This window comes from Dama dama, chromosome 14, assembly GCF_033118175.1.
Source record: "Dama dama isolate Ldn47 chromosome 14, ASM3311817v1, whole genome shotgun sequence".
Taxonomy (NCBI): Eukaryota; Metazoa; Chordata; class Mammalia; order Artiodactyla; family Cervidae; genus Dama; species Dama dama.
The window spans coordinates 11,251,843-11,274,123 of NC_083694.1; the positions used below are offsets into that span (position 1 = coordinate 11,251,843).

The window sequence follows — 22,281 nt, forward strand, 5'->3', positions numbered from 1 at the left end:
TAAGTTGAAGCAACAGGTACCCTGAAAAATAGCATGAAATAAACTACACAGAAACAACAGGGTACATCATGCATAATCCTTTCCCTTTTTTAAACCATTTTTTTGAACCTTCTTGTAACCATCAAAGGTAACAAGTGAGAGTGTGCTATTTTTTGTATAATTACTAATTCATGATTTCATATATATATAAGATCCCTTTCAGACCTTTCCAGTCATTTCTAGCGAAGCTTAAACTGTTCCACAAATTAGCCCATGAGAACTGCTCTAATTGTTTCCACTGTCTCTTTGCTTTGACCTCTATGATCTTTGACACCTTTCCTGCTTTTAGGCACAAGATGTCATAGCTTTATTCAACATATTTTTTTTCCCACTCAGGCCTGGAATCAGTGTTTTCCAAGGAGCAACATAAAGTTCCAAGACCAGAATCGAAGCCCCAGAGGTGGTCATTGCTACTCATTTCTTGCTGCTTCTGGAAGTTCTCAGTGGACAGGTACTTACATAATATGTACATTTTAAAAAGGTAAATAAATGTAGGTAGGTGTCGTTGTCAGCTCAGGCTGCAGTAACAAATAGCACAGGCTAGATGGTTTAAACAACATCTATTTCTCAGTTCTGGAGAATGGGAAGCCCAGGATCAAGGTGCCAGCAGCTCTTGTGTCTGGTGCGAGCCCACCTCCTGGCTTGTCAGTGGCCACCATGTTTCATCATCACATGAAAGGCGAAGATGTTGTTTCTTCCCTGTCTCTTCTTATGAGGGCTCCCTCTTAGGATCTGCTGACTTCCCCAGAGCTTCACCTTTAAATATAACACACTGGAGATTAGAGTTTCAACATGAATTTGGGGTGGGGGGGGGTGGATAACAAATATTCCATCCATAATTGAAGTGTGTTTTTTAGCACACACACACACAAAATTGCATATCCAAAATGATTCTTCTATTTCAAATGTTGGTTACAGTGTGTTAATTTATTTGTTTTTATACTTTTCTTCCCATATTTTCTTATATTGAAAATCTTGGTGATTTGATGTGTACATATTGCTTATTTGGTTATCCTATAACATACACGGGCAGTAATTTCAAAATAACAATGGCAATATCATTAACAATAAAGCTATTGATTGTGGCTGGAAATTTGCTTGTGGTGGTTTTAATCCTTAAGATGTATTTCCCTAGCGACAGACAGTAAACATACTGCATATTAAAGTTACTTGAAGTAATTCTCTGTGTGTTTATGTCAACAATTCGTTACAGAATTAGATTCTTTTTTTTTCATTTTTAGAAAGTACTTAGCTTTATATTTCTGAAATAATTATATATATGGCTTATGTAAGATACAGTGGAAGTGACAAATAGATTCAAGGGAATAGACCTGATAGAGTGCCTGAAGCACTATGGACGGAGGTTGCTGACATTGTACAGGAGGCAGTGATCAAGACCATCCCCAAGAAAAAGAAATGCAAAAAGGCAAAATGGTTGTCTGAGGAGGGCTTACAAATAGCTGAGAAAAGAAGAAAAGTGAAAGGCAAAGGAGAAAAGGAAAGATACACCCACCTGAATGCAGATTTCCAAAGAATAGCAAAGAGAGATAAGAAAGCCTTTCTCAGTGATCAATGAAAAGAAATAGAGGAAAACAATAGAATGGGAAAGACTAGAAGTCTCTTCAAGAAAATTAGAGTTACCAAGGGACCATTTCATGCAAAGATAGGCACAATAAAGAACAGAAATGATACAGATATATAAAAAAGCAGAAGATATTAGGAAGAGGTAGCAAGAATACACAGAAGAACTATACAAAAAGGATCTTCATGACCCAGATAACCACGATGGCATGATCACTCACCTAGAACCAGACATCCTGGAATGTGAAGTCAAGTGGGCCTTAAGAAGCATACATAGAAAACTATAAAACACTGATGAAAGAAATCAAAGAGGACACAAATAGATGGAGAAATATACCGTGTTCATGGATTGGAAGAATCAATATTGTGAAAATGACTATACTACCCAAAGCAATCTATAGATTCAATGCGATCCCTATCAAGCTACCAATGGTATTCTTCACAGAACTAGAACAAATAATTTCACAATTTGTATAGAAGTACAAAAAACCTCGACTAGCCAAAGTAATCTTGAGAAAGAAGAATGGAGCTGGAGGAATCAACCTGCCTGACTTCAGACTCTACTACAAAGTCACAGTCATCAAGACAGTATGGTACTGGCACAAAGACAGAAATATAGATCAGTGGAACAAAATAGAAAGCCCAGAGATAAACCCACGTATCTGTGGACACCTTATCTTTGGCAAAGGAGGCAAGAATATACAATGGAAAAAAGACAACCTCTTTAACAAGTGGTGCTGGGAAAACTGGTCAACCACTTGTAAAAGAATGAAACTAGAACACTTTCTAACACCATACACAAAAATAAATTCAAAATGGATTAAAGATCTAAATGTAAGACCAGAAACTATAAAACTCCTAGAGGAGAACATAGGCAAAACACTCTCTGACATAAATCACAGCAAGATCCTGTATGAACCACCTCCCAGAATATTGGAAAGCATTTTTTTATATTTGAAAAGTAGAAGGACTTTCACACACAGTCATGTAGTTGCATGTCCTAGTTCTGTAGTGAGACAGCTGTACCATACAGGCGATTGCTTCCTTTTGTGCTAGTAGAGACTCAGATAGGACTTCTAGTTAGAAAAATCAATTATTACAAATCTTCAAGGAGACATACTGGAATATTACAATAAAAATAGAATATGAACTCATTCATACAGAGCTTTACAGAATATATAGCAATTTCACTATGAATTAATTAATTGATTTTCACAATAATTTTATGACTTTATCTCCATTTTACAAATCAGAAATTGAAGCCTAGGGACAGGAATGCTTTGTTTGAGGACTTGCAGTTACTTGTCAGATCATTACTGATGGAGATTAGGGAGGAATTCAAGCTATCTGCCTCCAGCTCCACGTTGTAATGACACTGCTTCTTAAATTACTTGCAAATACACATGGAACCCTTGTGTCTTAAGCTGTGTCTTCTGGAGTTGTTTACATCAGTCCAAGTAAATTTTTGAAGTAGGAAAATTTCTACTCCCTTTTTGAAGATTCATAGTACAAAATAACATTAAATCAAGTCTTTGAAAATTTCTGCACTTTTTAAAATCTTTGTAATGCTGTATTTTAAAATGTTTCCCCATTTTATAGACCATAGAACATCCCCCAAGCCCCCTGACTCTGGACTAAGTCTGAAAAGGTGTCAAAACTGTAAGACTGTTAAAGTGTGGGTGAATGAACTTCATGGCAACTTCAATAAGCAGCTATTTTTTTGACATAGACCATGCTTGAGAATTATATTTGGTTTAGATGGACGTCTATGATGTGTCATGTCAGAAGCCAAATTTGGAACATCAACTGTGTTGTAATTTGATCCATTCAATCCTTTAGCAACTTAATCAGGCCCCATTCTTTTTTTAAAGACATTTACTGGTAATGTTTTTCTCATAGAAAACTTCACCCATATTTAGTTAACAGACTAACAGGAGGATCTACAGCAGCTTAGAGGTGCTTCTGTGTGTTCCTAGCAACGGGGAAACCATGACACAGCGGGACCTCAGCAGGAGCTGTCTGCATTTTCTCATCTGTAATGAGGTAAGTTGATCTTGGAGATTAATGAGTCTGAGATATAAAGAAGGAGTTACCCCTGGAAAATACGCTCTGCACTAAAACAGTGGTAAGTGTAGATGTAAGTAGAACAGAACACATGGAAATAGAAACTCTTGGGTTTTCAGAAAATTTATGTACAGAGTAATAATGAATGAATACTACAGTTCCTTTAATCCAATTTTCTGTTGATGGGCGGGGCTGTGTTCCCTCCTGGTTGTTTGACCGGAGGCCAAACTATAGTAGAGGTAATGAAGATAATGGGGACCTTCTTCAAAAGGTCCCATGGATGCACTGCTGCACTGAGTGCCCCCAACCCTGCAGCAGGTCACTGCCAACCCACGACTCTGATGGAGACTCCTGGATACTCACAGGCAAGTCTGGGTCAGTCTCTTTTGTGGTCACTGCTCCTCTCTCCTGGGTCCTAGTGTGTACAATAAAATTTGTGCACATCAAGAGAGAATCGGATTAAAGATTTACTGAGCATGGCCCCTCCCATCGGAATAAGACCCAGTTTCCCCCTCAGTCAGTCTCTGAATCAGGAAGCTTCCATAAGCTTCTTATGCTTATCCTTAAGCGGGCCAACAGAACAAAAACCATAATCACAAAAAACTAATCAAACTGATCACAGGAAGCACAGCCTTGCCTAACTCAAAGAAACTATGAGCCATGCCTTGTAGGGCCAACCAAGACGGATGGATCATGGTGGAGATTTATGACAAAATGTGGTCCACTGGAGAAGGGATGGCAAACCACTCAATATTCTTGCCTTTAGAACCCCATGAGCAGTATGAAAAGGCAAAAAGATATGACACTGAAAGATGAACTCCCCAGGTCAGTAGGTGCCCAATATGCTCCTAGAGATCAGTGGAGAAATAACTCCAGAAAGAATGAAGAGATGGAGCCAAAGCAAAAACAACACTCAGTTGTGGATATGACTGGTGCTGGAAGTAAATCTAATGCTGTAAAGAACCATACTGCATAGGAACCTGGAATGTTAGGTCCATGAATCAAGGCAAATTGAAAGTGGTCAAACAGGAGATAGCAAGAGTGAACATCAACATTTTAGGAATCAGTGAACTAAAATGGACTGGAATGGGTGAATTTAACTCAGATGACCATTATATCTACTACTGTGGACAAAAATCCCTTAGAAGAAATGGAGTAGTCATCATAGTCAACAAAAGAGTTTGAAATGCAGTACTTGGATGCAGTCTCAAAAACAACAGAATGATCTCTGTTCGTTTCCAAGGCAAACCATTCAATATCAAAGTAATCCAAGTTTATACCCCAACCGGTAATGCTGAAGAAGCTGAAGTTGAATGGTTCTATGAGACCTACAAGACCTTCTAGAACTAACACCCCAAAAAGATATCATTTTTATTATAGGGGACTGGAATACAAAAGTAGGAAGTCAAGAAACACCTGGAGTAACAGGGAAATTTGGCCTTGGAGTACAAAACGAAGCAGGTCAAAGGCTAACAGTTTTGCCAAGAGAACACACTGGTCATAGAAAACACCCTCTTCCAAAAACACAAGAGAAGACTCTACACATGGACATCACTAGATGGTCAATACTGAAATCAGATTGATCATATTCTTTTCAGCCAAGGATGGAGAAGCTCTATACAGTCAGCAAAAACAAGACTGGGAGCTGACTGCAGCTCAGATCATGAACTTATTGCCAAATTCAGACTTCAGTTGAAGAAAGGAGAGAAAACCACTAAACCATTCAGGTATGACCTAAATCAAATCCCTTTCAGTTATAGAGTGGGAGTGACAAATAGATTCAAAGGATTAGATCTGATAGACAGAGTGCCTGAAGAAAAATGGACGGAGGTTCGTGACATTGTACAGGAGGCAGTGATCAAGACCATCCCCAAGAAAAAGAAAGGCAAAAAGGCAAAATGGTTTTCTGAGGAGGCCTTACAAATAGCTGAGAAAAAAAGAGAAGCTAAAGGCAAAGGAGAAAAGGAAAGATATACCCATTTGAATTCAGAGTTCCAAAGAATAGCAAGGAGAGATAAGAAAGGCTTCCTCAATGATCAATGCAAAGAAATAGAGGAGAACAACAGAGGGAAAGGCCTCTTTAAGAAAATTAGAGATACCAGGGGAACATTTCATGCAAAGATAGGCACAATAAAGGACAGAAATGATATTGGTATAAAAAAAGCAGGAGATATCAGGAAGAAGTGGCAAGAATAAACAGAAGAACTATACAAAAAAAGATCTTCATGACCCAGATAACCACGATGGTGTGATCACTCACCTAGAGTCAGACATCCTGGAATGTGAAGTCAAGTGGGCCTTAAGAAGCATCACTAGGAACAAAGCTAGTGCAGGTGATGGAATTCCAGTAGAGCCATTTCAAATCCTAAAACATGATGCTGTGAAAGTGCTGCACTCAATATGCCAGCAAATTTGGAAAACTCAGCAGTGGCCACAGGACTGGAGAAGGTCAGTTGTCACTCAAATCCCAAGGAAACTCAATGCCAAAGAATGCTCAAACTACCGCACAATTGCACTCATCTCACACGCTAGCAAAGTAATGCTCAAAATTCTCCAAGCCAGGCTTCAGCAATACGTGAACCGAGAACTTCCAGATGTTCAAGCTGGTTTTAGAAAAGGCAGAGGAACCAGAGATCAAATTGCCAACATCTTTTGCATCATTGAAAAAGCAAGAGAATTCCAGAAAAACATCTACTTCTGCTTTATTGACTACGCCAAAGCCTTTGACTGTGATGATCACAACAAACTGTGGAAAATTCTTCAAGAGATGGGAATACCAGACCACCTGACCTGCCTCCTGAGAAATCTGTGTGCAATTCAAGAAGCAACAGTTAGAACTGGACATGGAACAACAGAGTGGTTCCAAATCTGGAAAGGAGTACATCAAGTCTGTATATTGTCACCCTGCTTATTTAACTTATATGCAGAGTACATCATAAGAAATGCCAGGCTGGAAGAAGCACAAGCTGGAATCAAGATTGCTGGGAGAAATATCAATAACCTCAGATATGCAGACAACACAACACTTATCACAGAAAGTAAAGAAGAACTAAAAAGCCTCTTGATGGAAGTGAAAGAGGAGTGATAAAGTTGGCTTAAAACTCAACGTTCAGAAAACTAAGATCATGGCATTGAGTCCTATCACTTCATGGCAAAAAGATGGGGGAACAATGGAAACAGTCAGAGACTTTATTTTTGGGGGCTCCAAAATCACTGCAGTTGGTGAGTGCAGCCATGAAATTAAAAGATGCTTGCTCCTTGGAAGAAATGCTATGGCAACCCTAGACAGCATTTTGAAAACAGAGACATTACTTTGCCAACAAAAGTCCATCTAGTCAAAGATATGGTTTTTCCAGTAGTCAGGTATGGATGTGAGAGTTGGACTATAAAGAAAGCTGAGCGCTGGAGAATTGATGCTTTTGAACTGTGGTGTTGGAGAAGACTCTTGAGAGTCCCTTGGACTGCAAGGAGATCCAACCAGTCAATCCTAAAGGAAATCAGTCCTGACTGTTCATTGGAACGACTGATGCTGAAGCTGAAACTCCAATACTTTGGCCACGTGATGCGAAGAGCTGACTCATTTGCAAAGACCCTGATGCTGGGAAAGATTGAAGGCAGGAGAAGGGGACAACAGAGGATGAAATGGATGGATGACATCATTGACTTGATGGATGGACATGAGTTTGAATAAGCTCCGGAAGTTGGTGATGGACAGGGAAACCTGGCATGCTTCAGTCCACGGGGTTGTAAAGAGTCAGACACGACTGAGTGAGTGAACTGAACTACAGCTCCTTTGAGATAACAGGGTATTCTTTATTGTCTCAAATTTTTTATTATTTTTATTATGATTATTTCTGGTCAACTTACCTGCTTTTTAAGAATAGAGAGAATGCTATTTTGAAAATTGAAGAGGCATTTTAAAAATTGGATTTTTTTTCCATTCTTAATTTCTGAAAAATTTCTTTGAGAATTTGAATTATTAAGTTTTTTTTTTTTAAGTATCGAAAAATCTCTGGGGAATAAACTGAAATCATTGCTTTCCTGCATGAATTCTTAAACACAGTGGGGAATTAATTGCAGGATGAATTGTTTTCCCCTAAGGTAATGCTAATTCACTCATTCATCAAGGAGCACAAAATAACTGCCTATTAAATACTCTGGATTCTAATAGACTCTGTGGGATATGAAATCCACATGTAGAGAATTCAAGGTTTATGATCTCTGATGTCAGTTGGGTGGCATTCTAGTGGGATGACAAGGCACACAACTGTGATAAGATTAGTATTAATACAGGAGGGGCTATGGATTTATTCACTGTGATGGAGCCCTAGGTAGATTTTGGACAACTGTAGGGATTTTCGAGAGAGTGATACACACTTGGAGGAGTAGAGTATAGACAGTTTTTGTGATACGTGTGATATTTGAGTTGAGCAGTGAACAAGGAACCCTTGGGGCCCAGGAGAAGAGAGGGCGCTTTCTGTGCAGGTGGGCAGTTTTAGCAGAGGCAGGGGAAGGTAGACTGTGCGTGATCCAGGAGATGAGGAATAACAGAGTTTGCGTGTAGGGCGCCCGGAGGGAAGTGCTATGGAGAAAACTGTGTACTTGTTGATGCACCAAGAAGGACACATTTCCTCTGTGTAGTACTCATGCTCCGAATGTTTAAGCTGAGCCTGACAATCCAAAGTATAGCACTTTCTGGAAAACCGTTGGCCTGGACTCTTTATAGATGCCAACATCATGAACTTCAAAGAAGGCTAAGAAACTGTCCCAGGTTAAAGGTGACTGGAGAGATGTGACCTGTTACTTTAATGCGTGACCTTAGGTTGTAGCCCTGAGAGGAGAAGTAAATTAAAAAATCAAAGGACATTATTGGTATAATTGGGAAAATTTGAAAATGAACCATGCATTAGATAATGGCGTTTTATTAATGTTGTATTTCCTGAGTGAGATAATTGTATTATTATACAAGAGAATGCCTTCATTCTTAGGGATGAAGTCTTACGCTATCTGCAACTAAATTCTCAAATGGGCCAGTAAATGTGTGCGCATTCATACACACACACACACACACACACACACACGAGAAACAAAGACAACAAAATCTTAACACTGAGGAATCCAGACAAAGAGCATATGGGTGTTTCCTCTTACTATTTTTGCAACTTTTCTGTAGATTTCAAAATTTTCAAAATAAAAAGGGAGAGGAAAATAGATTTTCTGTGAATATTTGGATGTTCATAACTATTCACTTGATACTCACTGATCATTTGTTAGTAAATGACCTCAGGGCTATATCACTGAGTTTGTGGTGACTATTCTTGTGGAAGCATTTGCTTTATGATCATCATTAACATTTTTTAACGTAGTGTGATTGTATTGCTGTCCTGAAAATGACTGGAAAATATGTGCCATTTCTTTTCCCCTTGAGTTGTAGCCCGTGTGACAAAACAGACTTTAGAAATGGTCCTAATCCTCCATTATGAAACATTATAAAACACCTTCTCATAAGCATTTCACTTTAAGAGTTCACAAAATAGTGCAGATTGATTCATTGTGAAATAAATAATTCGATGTGTGCTCAGACACTCAGTCATATCCGACTCTTTGCAACTCCATGGACTGTTGCCCGCTAGGCTCCTCTGTCCATGGGATTCTCCCAGCAAGAACACTGGAGTGGGTTGCCATTCCCTTCTCTAGGGCATCTTCCTTACCCAGTGGTCGAACCTGCTTTTTAAGTCTCCTGCATTGACAGGTGGATTCTTTACCACTAGCACCACCTGGGAAGCCCAAATAATTCAATATAATCAGTATCTATTTATTATATAGAGCTTCTCTGGTAGCTCAGCTGGTAAAGAATCTGCTTGCAATGTGGGAGACCTGGGTTTGATCCCTGGGTTGGGAAGATCCACTGGAGGAGTGCATGGCAACCCACTGCAGTATTCTTGCCTGGAGAATCCCCGAGGACACAGGAGCCTGGTGGGCTACCGACCACCGGATCACAAGGAGTCGGACATGACTGAGCAACTAAGCATAGCACATTTATTATAGATGTACTGGATGATTATAACTTGGCCAAGAGCAGCTCTTGCCTTCAGGGAGCATACACAGTAACCAATCCTATATGCCTGGCCAGTTATCTCCAGGATACATCAGGCAATGAGAGATTGGTGATCTTCATCTGCACCGGGAACGTTGAGAAAGGTGGTGTGATTCTCTGATAACAGTGAGATATGGAGCAACATACTTGGATGAATTGTTTTCCAGTTAAAGATCCGAACTGTTTCCAAGAAATTACTTCTTCCAGAAACTGCCAACAATGGATAATTCTCCTTATTTAGGGTTGCGTGAAGTGCCTTTCCCTTTAGTCATTCCATCTGAAAAGCATGGGCCATGCTAGTTCTTTGGTAACCTGGTCTCTGCTGGCATCTGGAAGGAGTCACTTTTTAAGAAGCTTTCCATCTACTAAGATGATTAATGGTACTTACTCATATGGCTAGAGATGTTTTCCTAGTGGGGTTTGTGGGCATGTGCTGACTCATGCACCCTCTCACCTGTGTCCCCGTGGTGATCTGGAACAAATGTTGGAGGACTGATCAGGTGAGTGCCGAGCTATACCCATAGAACACAGCCAAGTTAAATGTGGCATAACCTACAAACTTGGCTGAGGAAGTGCCACAAGCCTGATAATTCACCCCTTCTATGAGAGTTATCCGTTCATTTCACCCGGTTTTACCTTCCCTGGTGGGGGGTAGTTTTAGGGTTAAGAAAATTCATCTCTCCATTTCATAGGGTCCAAATGATGCAGCCCCCAAATTACAAAAGCCACATTGTTGTGTTACTTTTTTGTGTTACATTGTTCAGTTACTAAGTTGTATCTGACTCCTTTGTGATCCCAAGGACTGAAGCCCTCTGGGCTCCTCTGTCCATGGCAAGAATACTGGAGTAGGTTGCTATTTCCTTCTCCAGGGTATCTTCCCAACCCAGGGATCGAACCCGAGTATCCTGCATTGGCAGGTGTATTCTTTACCACCGAGCCACCTGGGAAGCCCAAGAAACATTGGCACTGTTGTAAACTCAAATCACATTTCACCTAACTGTGTAAACCCAAAAACCAAAGAGATTTGATCAGCAGGTGGATACAGACTTCATCTCTTTAAAACATTCAGACCCCTGATATCCTCTAAATTAGGATGCAGAGAAATACAAAACAAAATGGTAAAATAAGCAAGCCAGAAAACCACAATTGTGAGGAAAATTTTCATAGAATGGGATTTCAGGAGCTTAGAGGTGGATCAAGTGTTCTGTTGATTGCAAAGCATGGGGTGAACCGACATCGCCTGGGCATGCTGTGGAGTGTCCCCAAAACTAGAACTGTTAGCGAAGGCATCCAGTGTGTTTTGAGATATGATGGTGGTGGTTTAGTCTCTAAGTCATGTCTGACTCTTGTGACCCCATAGACGGTAGCCCACCAAGCTCCTCTGTCAACGGGATTTCCCAGGCAAGAATACCAGAGTGGGTTGCCATTTCCTACTTCAGGGGATCTTCCTGACCCAGGGATCGAACCTGTGTCTCTGAATGGGCAGGCAGATTCTTTACTTCTGACCCACCAGGGAAGCCCTTTTTATCGGATATCACACACCAAAGTGGAGAATAGACGTGGAAAGTTAGGAAGGGCAAAGTCTAAGGATTTAGGAAAATGATTTTAATCTACACAATATTTATAAAATTATTAAAGAATTTAATTTTGGAATGAAGATACTGGGAACTTCAGGTTGAATAATTAAAATTGATTATTTTCAACTCACTTCCCATACTTATTGGAAATTTATAATGAAAGGTATATGCATATATTTTAAAAGACATTCTAGAAACCAAGGCTCCATTTCAATGTTAGATTTTGGAAAAGGAACAGTGAATTAAATCCAAAGATATAAAGGGAGGAAAATGATATGATACCATAGAAGGTTAATGAAAGAGAGGGAACACACAGTTAATAAAAAGATTGTTAGTAAAGTCAAACTTGCTAAATTAAAAAGATTAATAAAATTGCTGAACCCTTAGCAAATGTGTGTAATCCTGAGAGTTTGAAAATCTTCCTTCATATCAGAAATAAGGCTAGCATGGTGTCACTATCTTGTCTCCTGGTACAGTGGAGGCCCCAAGCAACTCGTTAAGAAAAAGAAAACACTTTAATTGACATTCTCTTCATAAGATACAATGATGAAATGAAAGTGAAAGTGTTAGTCTCTCCGTCATTTCTGACTCTTCGGAGCCCACCAGGCTCCTCTGTCCATGGGATTCTCCAGGCAAGGATACTGGAGTGGGTTGCCATTCCCTTCTCCAGGGGATCTTCCTGACCAGGGATCAAACCTGAGTCTCCTGCATTCCAGGAGGATTCTTTACCAACTAAGCCAACAGAGAAGTCCAAGATATAATAAGGTTTTACACATAAATAGTATCAACAAAATAGAGAATTTAGCAAGTTTGCTGATTATAGCCAGTGTACAGAAATTGTTGTATTTGCATACACCGGTAACACAGTTAGAAATTAACCTTTAAGAACAAGGTACTATTTAAGGCAATATAAAAATTCCAAATTCCTAATTCTAGGTGCAAGAACTCTACATAGAACATTTTAAAACATGTTCTACAAGAACTCTATGTAAAACACTGTAAAACATGTTCAAAAAAATTCAATATATTGAATTCATGGATTGTAAGACAGTTCATCCTTGTAAAGGTGGCAGTTTTAAGAAAATTGATTAATACCCTTCAGTCAAAATCCCAGTAGATGTTTGTTGTTTTGGGGGTTTGGTTTGTTAGTGTGTGTGTGTGTACATCGAAAAAGCAGTTTCATTTCAAAGTTGGTAGCCAGTTTCCTTACAAGTCTCATGTATGATCGCCTGGTATCTTGAACAATTTTTCAATCCCAAGCCCTGCATCAGCAGCGCCGGGTGGGTCATAGGGCCCATCCATGTGTTCCCAGGCATCTGTGTGCCCAGGCGCTAGATGCTGTCACGATGGTGCCAAGCTGCACTTCTGCCTTGTTCTAATGATTCATGGATGGTTTAATTCTTTTCCAAATTAAAACAAAATCCATGCATGTGTTGTTGAATAGTTTTCCTTTAAAATTTATATAGGTCTATGGTGGAAAATTGTGCTTCTTAATTTTATGAAACTAATAAGCTAAAACAAATGCATCATATTTACATACTAAGAGTCATTATTCTACTCTTTTCGTTGGTGGCTGCCCCAGGAAAAACTGAAAAATATGGCTTCTACCCACGTTCAAGAAGCAGACAGACCAAGAATCTACTGCTCTGTCTGGTAGGTACTGATTTTCTACTGTATCTGTCTGCCCTCTCGTGGTTGTAGAGCAAAGTCCAAAGAAAAGTTCTGCAGGTCAGAATCAGGTGATTAATTTTTGAGCAAATTATTATTATTATTTTAATTTAGCCTGACTTTCTGTGTAATATATTACTACATCTAGAATACATGGGACAGGTCAATAATCTCGACATTGGCACACACTTGTGCAGGGCTGTCAAAGACAGTGTTGTCAGGGCCACAAGATTTTTATTATTGTTTAGTCTCTAAGTCATGTTCCACTCTTTTGTGACCCCAACTCTTTTGCGACCCGGTGGATTATAGCCCACCAGGCCTCTCTGTCTATGGGATTTCCCAGGCAAGAATACTGGAGTGGGTTTCCATTTTCTTCTCCAGGGGATCTTCCCAACCCAGGGATCAAACCCATGTCTCCTGCAGATTGGCAGATGGATTCTTTACCACTGAGCTACCTTTTAGCTAAATCCTAAAAGACTCATGTCAAATAATTTGTACATTGACAAAAATAATAAAAATGAAAATGGAACCAAATCAAAACGATAATTATAGAGAAAATGTTTCAGCTCTTACACATTGAGCTAAGTGCCTTGTGTATATTATCTGATTTTATCTGCAAAGCAGTCAAGTAGCAGGTCACCATTCTACAGAGGAAAACTTGGGCTTACTGTGACTAAGATCACGTATGTGATATCACTTATACTTGGAATATAAAAAATAAAACCAGCTGGTGAATATAACAAAAAGGATGCAGACTCACAGGTGAGGGGAAGGGGATGGGGCAAGACAGGGATAGGTGGTTAAGAGGCACAAACTGCTATGTATAAAATAAATAACAAGGATATATTGTACAATACAGGGAATATAGGCAGTGTTTTAGAACTATAAATGGAATATACCCTTTAAAATTATGAATTATGCTGTACACCTGTAATTTGTAATATTGTCTATGAACTATATCTCAATTTTAAAAGTTAAAAGAGGTCAAATATAAATAATAATAATAGCTAACAAGACTCCTTAGAGTCCCTTGGACTGCAAGGAGATCCCACCAGTCCATCCTTCCTTAAGCAAATAAGTCCTGAATATTCATTGGAAGGACTGATGTTGAAGCTGAAACTCCAATACTTTGGCCACCTGATGATACGAACTGACTCATTGCAAAAGACCCTGAGGCTGGGAAAGATTGAAGGCGGGAGGAGAAGGGGAAGACAGAAGGGATGAGATGGTTGGATGGCATCACCGATTCAATGGACATGAGTTTGAGTAAACTCCGGGAGTTGGTGATGGACAGGGAGGCCTGGCGTGCTGCGGTCCACGGGGGTTGCAAAGAGTCGGACACAACTGAGCGACTGGAATGAACTGAACTGAACTGAATAGCTAACATCTTTAAAGTAACGTTTAAGTGCCCCAAACCCTGTTAAGCGCTTAGTAGGTCTGTATTCGGCGGAAGAGACTGCGCTGACCCAGGAGGGGCTCCCACCTCCGAGGTCCACCCTGATGTCAGACCACTAGCCTCACAGGGTGCAAAGTCAGGACAGCGGGCTCAGTCTGCTGCAGGAGACCTCCAGTTCCGACACCGCCTCTCAGCAGAGGCGGCCGAGCTGCAGGAACAGGGTGTTTTGCTCCTGGTCCGGTTTCTGCCTCTGGTGGGCAGAAGAGGATTCATGCCAGAGCCCTACGTGCCAGGGGAGCGGTCGGGGGAGAGGGGAGGTCCGCTTCCCGGCCTCAGTGGACCAGCAAGGAGCAGACGGAACAGGTGGGGTGGATGCGGGGAACCGGCCACATCACACAATATCCTGTCTGTCCAGGCCCCGCAGAGCTCTGTTATTTGTGCTTCTGTATTTTGTAGATGAAGGGGAGAGGCCCCCGCAGGTGAAATGATAGCCTGGAGGGTCCGGAGAGGAAGCGGTCCCTCCTTTCTTCCCAAGCACGGGCCTGTCCCACTCCTCCTGATGTGACCCTGTGAGTCAGCGTGCGTTCTAGGTTAGAATAATGTGGGAAGGGTGCCCCCCAGTGGACATGTTTTTCTTCACAGTTTTCTCAGGAAGAAGCCCACAGATTCAGAGAAGTGCCCTGAAGATGCTGCTCTCCTGTTCCCTCCTTGGGGGAGTTGGCTGCCAGGCTTGGGATAAACAGACAGAAAAAACAAACGCAGCTCTTCTGCTTGTGGTCTTGCAGGAAGAGCAAGTATGTTCACTTGCAGGCTTGCCAGGCAGATGGAGCGCGTGGTGTTGCTGGCTCAGTTGGCATTTTTGTAGGAATCTAGGGGTGTCATCTAGAGGGAATCACAGGTGGTGGGTGCTGGTGAGGGAAGTGGCAGAGCGGCAGATACCGCTCCCCTCGGTCCAGCCGGGTTCACCTGGGCACATCTGCACTCCTTGTGCTCAGCGGACGTGGCGCTCAGCTTCACAGGGCGGTGTGGATCCATACCCGGCCAGTGTGACCTCTCACCTCTGGAATAAGCACCCTTACAGAGGACCCATCAGGCCTGAAAACAAAACTGCAGTATTTTGTGGCAAGCTTTGAGGCAGTCATTTCTTGACTGTGCCTTAAGAAAATGCCCTGGACTCTTATTGACATTCCTGGGCAGTGGGTGAGGGGTGGGGGATCCTGATTCTTGGCTCTTCTGAGGCACAGTTGCTTGTGTGTGTGTGTGTGTGTGTGTGTGCGCACACACACACACACACACACACACATATATATATATATAAATGTCTGTACTGTGTGTGTATATATATATATATATATGTATGTATGTATATATATATATGTATGTATATACATATATTTTTGCAAGGCTGGTTGAAAGCATTGGCCTTTGTCCTCATCCAAGAGTACACTGGAAGCAATTTGGGAGCTTCTAAAAGCTTCATAAACTAATGCTACACCCGTGGTGGCTGTAATTTAATGAATCATAATAGACAGAAAGAAAAGAAAGTGAAGTTGCTCAGTCATGTCCAACTCTTTGCGACCCTGTGGACTGTAGCCTACCAGGCTCCTCTGTACATGGGGATTCTCCAGGCAAGAATACTGGAGTGGGTTGCCATTTCCTTCTCCAGGGGATATTCCCGACCCAGAGATGGAACCCCACTGGCAGGCAGACTCTCTACCCTCTGAGTCACCAGGGAAGCCAGAGTGGGACTCAAAAATGCGCATTTTGAAAATTCTCTGGCATGAGTCTAAGCTCACCCTCACTGCGAATCATCAGCCTAAAATGGGTAGTGCTGTGGAATCTTCATGAGGAACTGAAGTCAGACTCGGAGTTGTAATGACAACTCAAATAAGATTAAGTCATGAGTTAGTGAAGTCAGTTTCCTGAATTAGAAATAGCTCATTTGGATTTTAGGACCTGGAGATTTAAAAGTGTCAAAATCAAGGATGTAATATTTGTAGGGAAATTATTCCTTTGATAGATACCTGCCATTTTTTAAAAGGGCGTGCCTATTAAAGAGCTAAGGTGCCCTCCAGTGGCTAAACTCTAAATTACATATTCGTGAAAAGATTTACGTGAAAAAGGCGAGTAGAGGGGAAAGAATTCTTTGGAGCCCAGGGTTTTAAATTCACAACATTAGAAGCTGTGATTTGAAAAGATGTGGATGCCATGAGATGTGTCTTATATCTGAAATTTCCTGCCAAAATTGGTGTTAAATCATTTCCACTCCCAAACTTCAGGTGCACTAGGGGTGTGTCTCACCTCTGGAGGTCCATGTTTCACTTATTGTAATCTGGGCTGGCCTCCTTAGACTCACTTCCCACTGAAAGGCACCAGGATTATATCTTCTGGGCTGACACAAAAGAATAGTCACATATTTTTGTAAGTCTTTATTTGTTGATAATGAGGATCATGCACTAATTTAGCCAACAAATGCTAATCCAAGAGCTCTTTTGTGCCAGCGCTGCTCTGGGCCTTGGGATTCCAGTGGTCCACTAGATGGAAGAGCCTCTGTCCTCAGGGATGTGTGTGAGGTGTGTGTGGAGAGAAGACCAACAAGACCCAAGTCACACCCCGCCCAGCTCATGATCATCCCTCGATAGTAAATGCCGTCTGTGCAGACCATCTGATGTGCTTTGAGGGGCATAAATGTGGGGGTGCTTTAGGATCTGGTGGACAGGCCGGCAGCAGGATGATCAGAGAGGCTGAGGTGCCATTGGAGGGGAGCTATGAAGGAAGTCAGCTGAGTGGAAAATAGGGAAAGAACAACCCATAGGGAAAGAGCAGAAAGGGAAGCGCTGAGTGTGTTTCCAGGGAGAGGACAGAAAGCAGAAAAGCCTACACACAGTGAGGAATGGGGCGAATGGAACAAGAGGAGGCGGCTGCCAACCCGGCCTTGTCCGCAGTGCTTGTTCCAAGCTAAGGAGCCGACCATTGAAGGTTTTAATGAGCGAGACGCAGAGTGAGTCAGTTGGAATTGCAGAAGTCAGTCCTGTGCTGTGGGGAGTACTGATTGAATGAGGCAAGAGGAAAAACTGATCAGCTCAGAAGCAATAGCAAGAGCCCAGGCAAGAGACTGTTTGAACTCAGGTGGTAGGCATGCAGATGCAGAAAAGCGGGCAGGTTCAAGTGCACATGAGTTTTGGGGGTGGATGGAAAATGGGCAGGTCTTGTTAATGACTTAGATGTGAGGGCTGAGGGAAGGAGGACAGAGGACGATTCTGGAGTATCTGTCTAGAGTCACTGGGTGGAAGGAAGCATAGTTTATTGCGATACCTAACCCAGAAGCAGAAGTTGGGATGAAGTGGGAAAGCTCCTTTTGGGCTAGTGACCTTTGAGATGCACGTGGCATATTTGCTAGCGTGTCAATAGGCAGCTATGGTTTTTCTGGTAGTCATGTATGGATGTGAGAGTTGGACTAAAAGCGGAGCACTGAAGAATTGATGCTTTTGAACTGTGGTGTTGGAGAAGACTCTTGAGAGTCCCTTGGACTGCAAGGAGATCCAACCAATCCATCCTAAAGGAGATCAGTCCTGGGTGTTCATTGGAAGGACTGATGTTGAAGCTGAAACTCCAATACTTTGGCCACCTTATGTGAAGAGCTGACTCATTTAAAAAGGCCCTGAGCTGGGAAAGATTGAGGGCAGGAGGAGAAGGGGATGACAGAAGACGAGATGGTTGGAGGGCATCACCGACTCAATGGACATGAGTTTGGGTAAACTCTGGGAGTTGGTGATGGACAGGGAGGTCGGGTATGCTGTGATTCATGGGGTCGCAAAGAGTCAGACATGACTGAGCGACTGAATTGAACAATATGCATCTGTCTCTAAGAATTCAGAGCTCTGGACAAGATTAGGAACTGGGGCTGTGCATCTGGCACTCATATTCTAGTCATTCAGTTCAGTTCAGAGGCTCAAATGTGTATGACTCTTTGCAACCCCATGGACTGCAGCATGCCAGTCTTCCCTGTCCATCACCAACTCCCAGAGTTTACCTTAACCTACGTCCATTGAATTGATGATGCCATCCAACCATCTCATCCTCTGTCATCCCCTTCTCCTCCCACCTTCAATCTTTCCCAGCATCAGGGTCTTTCCAAATGAGTCAGCTCTTTGCATCAGGTGGCCAAAGTATTGGAGTTTCAACTTCAGCATCAGTGCTTCCAATGAACACACAGGACTGATCTCCTTTAGGGTGGATTGGTTGGATCTCCTTGCAGTCCAAGGGACTCTCAAGAGTCTTCTCCAACACCACAGTTCAAAAGCATCAACTCTTCGGTGGTCAGCTTTCTTTATAGTCCAACTCTCACATCAATACATGACTACTGGAAAAACCATAGCCTTGACTAGACAGACCTATGTTGGCAAAGTAATGTCTCTGCTTTTTAATATGCTGCCTAGGTTGGTCATAACTTTCCTTCCAAGGAGTAAGTGTCTTTTAATTTCATGGCTGCAGTCACCATCTGCAGTGATTTTGGAGCCCCCGAAATAGCCCAAATCTAGTCATAGGCATTATTTAAAGCCATGGAAATGAATGAAATTATCAAGTAAGGGGTTAGAGAAACAGAAGGTGAACTGAACCTGGGGAAGTCTTAACTTTCTAAGGTCAGGTGGCTGCATGAAGTCATCAGAGCTGGCTGAGGTGAGACACGGAGAAAAGCAAAAGAGCAGGGAATAAAGAGGAGTGTTTCAAGGCGTGAGTGGCAATGTAGGTGAAATGCTGTCAAGTGTAAAGTAAGAAAAGAATTTTAAAAACGTCTACAGAATTTTTGCAACATGGACTTTTTTGAGAGCTTGACAACAACAATTCAGCAAGAACAATGTGAGAGGAAGCCAGGTTTAAACAGGTTGAAAAATGATTATGCAACATCATCAAGAAGAGATGTCAAATAGAAACTTCTGAGAATTGTGCTGTAACAGGGGAGCAAAGAAATGGGTGGCAACTTGACATTCTTCAACTAATTTCTTTCCCCAAATGGGATTCCAAAAGGATGTTTTCATACTTACTGGATCATTTGAGAAAGACAGCAATAGAAAATTGATGACATAGTAATGAAGTCTTTGAGAAAATAGCACGGGATGGTAACTAGCTGTATATGGATGGGCCAGTCCTTAAATAGGAAGGGGCACCTTTACATGGGCAGTAGAGACAGAACCCATGGGTGCAGGCACAGACTGTGTTCATCTTTAGCTAAGGCCACTTGACCATCTTAAGATCTTGTGCTTTTGAGCTATAAGATCACATTTTTTCCCAAAATTTATTTATGCTTTACAAATTTGCATAACATATGGCTAAAAAAAAAAAACTTTCTTTACTCTGTGACTCTTCAGATTCTTTGATTTGCTCATTTGTAAATTTGTAAATTTCTAGAAGAGAATTTATAGAATGCAACAGTCTCTAAACCCATTTAACCACATAAATATTTTCTCCTGAACTATCCTTTGTATGTTGGAAGAAGGTTTTCAAGGAACATACCTTGGGAGATTCTGAATAATCAAAAGAACTAGAGTTTCTTTATTAAAATTGATTTTTAAAAGGCATTTTTCTTTATTTTGCTTCTCATAAATCCCATTTTTCTAATGGTCACGTAAAATGAAGAAAAATTATATAGTAAATATGTGAGCAATATGGTAAACATGGTAAAAATGCTATTTTTAGCCAGTTCCTGACTTCTTAATAAACTGAACACTAATAATGTAAGTACTGCTACGTATTGAATATTGACATAGTTGGATTAATCTCTAGCACATTTGTTACTCTTTTCTATTTGCTGTTTTTGTTCTTTGTTCCTGTTTTTGTCTTCCACTATTTTACTGCCATTTTGGTTTTAATTGAGCATTCTATGAGATCCCATTTTTCTCTCCTTTCCTAGCATATCAGTTATACTTCATTTTTAACTTTTTTAGTGGTTGCCCTAGAATTCTCAATGTACATTTATAATTCATCCAAGTCCATGTTGGAAAAGCACCACACCACTTCACAGACAGTGTGAGTGCCTCATAGTAACAAAATAACCCTATTTCCTCCCTCCAGTCCTTTGTAGCATTTCTTACTTTCATTTCATTTGTATATAAGCCGTCCATAAGCACACATGTACATAAAATATATACACCAGCATATGTAATCAAATACATTGTTGCTGTTATTTTAAACATACTGTTAGCTGTAGGATCAATTAAGAATATGAGGAATAAAATTTATCTCCACTGATACCTTCTCCAATGTTCTTCCTTTCTTTTGTAGATCCCAGTTTCTGACCTATGTTATTTTCCTGCCCTCTGAAGACTTTTTTTTTTGACATTTCCTGTAAGACGGGTTTCAGTTCAGTTCAGTTCAGTCATGTCCGACTCTTTGCGACCCCATGAACCGCAGCACGCCAGGCCTCCCTGTCCATCACCAACTCCGGGAGTCCACCCAAACCCATGGCTATTGAGTCGGTGATGCCATTCAACCATCTCACCCTCTGTCATCCCCTTCTCCTCCTGCCCTCAATCTTTCCCAGCATCAGGGTCTTTTCAAATGAGTCAGCTCTTCACATCAGGTGGCCAAAGTATTGGAGTTTCAGCTTCAATATCAGTCCTTCCAATGAAACCCAGGACTGATCTCTTTTAGGATGGACTGGTTGGATCTCCTTGCAGTCCAAGGGACTCTTGAGAGAGTCTTCTCCAACACCATAGTTCAAAAGCATCAATTCTTCAGTGCTCAGCTTTCTTTATCATCCAACTCTCACATCCATACATGACCACTGGAAAAACCATAGTTTTGACTAGATGGACCTTTGTGGATAAAGTAATGTCTCTGCTTTTTAATGTGATGTCTAGGTTGGTCATAACTTTCCTTCCAAGGAGTAAGCATCTTTTAATTTCATGGCTGCAGTCACCATCTGCAGTGATTTTGGAGCCCAGTCAGCCACTGTCTCCACTGTTTCCCCATCTATTTGCCATAAAGTGATGGGACCGATGTCATGATCTTAGTTTTCTGAATGTTGAGCTTTAAGCCAACTTTTTCACTCTCCTCTTTCACTTTCATCAAGAGGCTTTTTAGTTCCTCTTCACTCTCTGCCATAAGGGTGGTGTCATCTGCATATCTGAGATTATTGATATTTCTCCCGGCAATCTTGATTCCAGCTTGTGCTTCCTCCAGCCCAGCGTTTCTCATGATGTACTGGGCATATAAGTTAAATAAGCAGGGTGACAGTATACAGCCTTGACGTACTCCTTTTTCTATTTGGAACCAGTCTGTTGTTCCATGTCCAGTTCTAACTGTTGCTTCCTGACCTGCATACAGATTTCTCAGGAGACAGGTAACGTAGTCTGGTATTCCCATCTCTTTCAGAATTGCCCATTAGAGCCGTTAGCATATTAGTCATGGTTGTTTTAAATTCCCAGTCTCATAATTCCAACATCCTTGCCATGTCTGGTTCTGATGTTTTCTCCTTCTCTTCAAACTGTAGGGTGTTTTTTTTTTTTTTTTTGCCTTTTGGTATGCATTGTTTTTATCTTGAGACGTAATGCATCAGGTAAAAAGACCTGGGCTAAGTCAGTCTTAGTAACATGTGGTGAGGTGGGAGGGGAAGTGTCCTGTAGCCCTATGATTTCGTCCCAGAATTTAGTGAGCTAATGCCTCTGGGCTGTGTGTGAGCCTCGCAAGTGACCCTGAGTTTTCTCTCCCCTCTTAGGTGGGACAGGATGGCTAGAGTGGGCTGGAGTTGGGTATTTCTCTTGCCAGGTCAGTTTCGCTCCAGATGCCCCAGCAGGACAGGCTCGGGTTAACTGGTTTCCCCCAGGGCAGCCCTGTTAAGAACAGAGTGCTCTGGTGTG

At 41.5% G+C, this 22,281-nt stretch overlaps 1 long non-coding RNA gene across 1 annotated transcript in view; it reads left to right on the forward strand.

Annotated features, from left to right (window-relative positions):
• LOC133069007 (uncharacterized) overlaps positions 1-22,281 on the forward strand; it is a 188,212-nt gene that overhangs the window by 68,178 nt on the left and 97,753 nt on the right. Inside the window, exons 3-5 of the long non-coding RNA XR_009695752.1 lie at positions 376-490; positions 3,540-3,663; positions 12,941-13,011. This is a non-coding gene — a long non-coding RNA (uncharacterized LOC133069007). The remainder of the gene's footprint in view (positions 1-375; positions 491-3,539; positions 3,664-12,940; positions 13,012-22,281) is intronic.